Source organism: Crocodylus porosus, unplaced genomic scaffold (assembly GCF_001723895.1).
Source record: "Crocodylus porosus isolate Cpor-Errol unplaced genomic scaffold, CroPor_comp1, whole genome shotgun sequence".
In the NCBI taxonomy this organism is placed as follows: Eukaryota; Metazoa; Chordata; order Crocodylia; family Crocodylidae; genus Crocodylus; species Crocodylus porosus.
The window spans coordinates 39027967-39031193 of record NW_017728947.1 but is presented as its reverse complement, the minus strand read 5'-3'; the positions used below and the strand labels follow the sequence as shown (position 1 = coordinate 39031193).

At 44.5% G+C, this 3227-nt stretch overlaps 1 long non-coding RNA gene across 1 annotated transcript; it reads right to left on the bottom strand.

The window, feature by feature from the left end:
• Positions 1-442: 442 nt before the first annotated feature.
• LOC109321640 lies at positions 443-2861 on the bottom strand. Its single transcript, XR_002104120.1, has 2 exons — positions 2734-2861; positions 443-572 (listed from the first exon to the last, which is right to left on the bottom strand). It is a non-coding gene; the product is annotated as an uncharacterized LOC109321640 (long non-coding RNA).
• Between the last annotated feature and the right edge of the window lie 366 nt (positions 2862-3227).

Sequence of the window (3227 nt, the reverse complement as noted above, 5' to 3'; positions counted from 1 at the left end):
GCTATGCCCAGCTGACAGGGGTCCCCAGGCTATGTCTATACTTCCAAAAGTTGGTAAATCATTTTTTACAGCTTAAAAAAATTAAAACCAAAAAGCAACAGCAAAGGCAAGAATTGCAATGAATAATTACTGAATTAATTATGCTACAACAAAGCAGAGATGACTAGTTTGAAGGTTATAGGACTAATCCTAAATAGGCAAGACCATCCCTCAGAAATCTGAGCCCACCATCCTGCAACACACATGGAGAATCCTCTAAATTGAGAAATCACCATTGATACAGTATAAGGCCTTCCTTTACAAATTATGGCATGCTGCAGCTCCCTCGGGATTCATATGGAGTTACAAGTACTCAGCACCTCTGGTAATCAGGAATGTTTAGTCTAGAGTTCCTGTTCTGGGTAGCAGGAATCTTTTAATGTTCTTAATGCAGAATGATACATTCAGCAATTAGTATGTCTTAGGTGTCCTAAGTGGCTGGTAATAATGTTTGGTGTTTTTCAAACCATTTCAGCCAAGAAGTGGGTGTATTTCTGTGATGAGAGATACAATCCTGGATATATTTTGTATACCTGTATAAAAAGAGAGCGAGATGATTATTCATTGTTATACAAATGCAATTTGTGATTGCAATGAAATGTGCTGTAGAAATGCAACCCACAAAGGAAAAGGAAAATTTACCTCAAATGGTTTATTTGGGACTTATAGTATTAACCTGAATCCAAGACAACCCTGAATTTAAGACAATCCTCCTAATAAACACATTTGTAATGTATGGGATCTAATTGTTGAAGGGACATCTTAAATTCAGCACCTCCGACCCCCTGCTGCAGTAGGAAAAGCTGTGGCAGGCAAGAAGGTGGTGAAGAGGAAAGAGGGGGCAGGAAGGGGACACACAGTAGGGAAGGCAGTGTGGGGGGGGCCTAGATGGAGGGGGGGCAAGACTCCTATCACTTGCCACACCACATCTTTCCCCTGTCTCTTGCCTCCATCGCTTGACCCCCACCATTCCAGTACCCCCTATGCTTGCTCCTACCACCAGCTCTGCCACTCCTGTGCCTGTGCCCCACAGCTTCAGGCATGACTGACTTGTGTCTCCTGACTCTAGGGGGGGGCAGAAGCCACTGACGGTGGTGGCCCTGTCAGGGAGGGGCACCAGCCCTACTGACAGCATCAGTGTCAGCCATTGGGGGTGGGGTGCGTGCATCCTCGTGTATCCCCTACCAGTTGCCTATGGCTTTAGGTCTCCCTTCCCCCTTTCCCACACCCATCAGCCTCTGCTCCTCTCTCCCTCCCTGCCTTGCCATTGCTTACCCTTGCTCCAGCTTTGTAGGCTCCATCCGTGCTCCAGCCTAGGGCATGGAGTATGTGTTTGCTCTGGCACCAGCCTTGCCCTGTAGCAGCAATGGCAGCATGGAAGCAATAGCCCTGCCTCTGAGGCCTGGCCTGGGATGCTGTTGCTGCTGCTGTGGGGTCAGGCTGGGGATAAGGCAAACGCATTCTGCATGCCCCAAACTGGAGTAGGGACAGAAACCTACTGGAGCTGAAGCTGGAGCCAGAGCAAGAGTAAATGGTGAGGGTATTGGGGGAGAGGCTGAGGGGTGGGAGAGATGGGGGAAAGAGCCTGAGGCTGAAGGTGGAGCAGGGAGGGACAAGCAGAGAAGCAGAGACCAGGATGGGGCCATGGCTAGGACCAGGGCATCCGTCTCCCCTCAAGCCTCAAGCCTGAATCCAAGATGAGGGGTTCTTCCCTCCATGTTAAATGGGGGGAAAAAAACTTATCTTGAATTCAAGCAAATACAGTAGGTATTTCATAGGCCTTGTAAGGGTAAATTCTCTTACAAGGAATATGATGTTGTTGTGTCACATTGTAAGAGTTCATAACAGTAAAATAATATGCAAATGTATTATCATCCCTAATGTGTGGTATTGGTATTACTGAGACAAATACTGTCATTGAAATATTGCAGTTACTGTGTTACATTTTGGAAACATTTTCAGTATTTCAGAAATCATTTACATGCACTAAAACTGGCATTGGCTCAGGCTTTTTGCATCACTTGTCCATAAGCAGATCTGGCACTACTTTCTTCCTATGCTGGCATGTGATTGTTCTTCATGAAAATATATGCATTCAAAATAAGCTAATGTGCATTAAAGTGCACATATAGACATGCAGACTCCTTAAAAGGCCCAGAAAGATTTCCAGGAAGTGAAAAGAAACCCAAACACTGAGATACACAATCTCCTGCACAATCAGAATAGCCCTGTCTCTGGGGCCTGGCCTGGGCTGCTGTTGCTGCTGCTGTGGGGCCAGGCTGGGGCTGAGGCAAACACATTCTTCATGGTTCAAACTGGAGTAGAGACAGACAACTGGAGCTGAAGCTGGAGCCAGAGCAAAGGTAAATGGTGAGGATATTGGGGGGAGAGGTTGAGGGGTGGGGAGAAATCTGCGATTTCTGATGGCATAGAATTCTTTCCCATTTCGTAAGTGGATTACTGGCATTATTTTTTCTGTTCTTTGTCCTCAATGAATATTAAACAGCTTCATCTCATAAAAAAGAGGAACAAATCAATAAGCTACCTTCAACTATTACATTTATGACTATAGGAAACCTTAGTGTGTCTTGGGCCAGCGTCAAAGCTTAGAGAAAAACTGTGTAAGACCAAACAAATAAAGCCTTTGGGATTTCATTATCCTTCTACATTGCTTCTCACTAGAAATAAACTTACTGCAACTATACATTCCATATCCAAGAGTTTTGTAATAGCCATTCTTTTTATCATCAATTATAAATATATCTTTTAAAATGAAGTAGTCCTCCTTCCTGTCTGTTCACATTCCTACTTTTTCCTTTTTGTTTCTTGTTACAGTAGTAGAAAAATGGGGGTGAGGTGGGGTGCTTTTGTTTCAGAACTTACCATATTTGTGTTTCCCAAGTTGTTGAAATCACCCAAGGGAGAAGGACACTATGGTAAGACCTGCTCTGAGTGAACACTCAGAGACCAGAGCAATGTGTGCAGTACCCATTCCCAGTTAAATAAGTACAAAGTACTGCTTTTCCTAATGGCTGGCATCTGCTCAGATGGCCTTGTTGAAAAAATGTTTCCACTTCACACTATTATATAGTATAGTGTGGGTTCTCCTGGCTTCTAGAGAAAGATGTATTTCAGCACAGGTGTGAGTGTGTGTGCAACAGGTAAACTATAGACCGAGAGCCCAAATT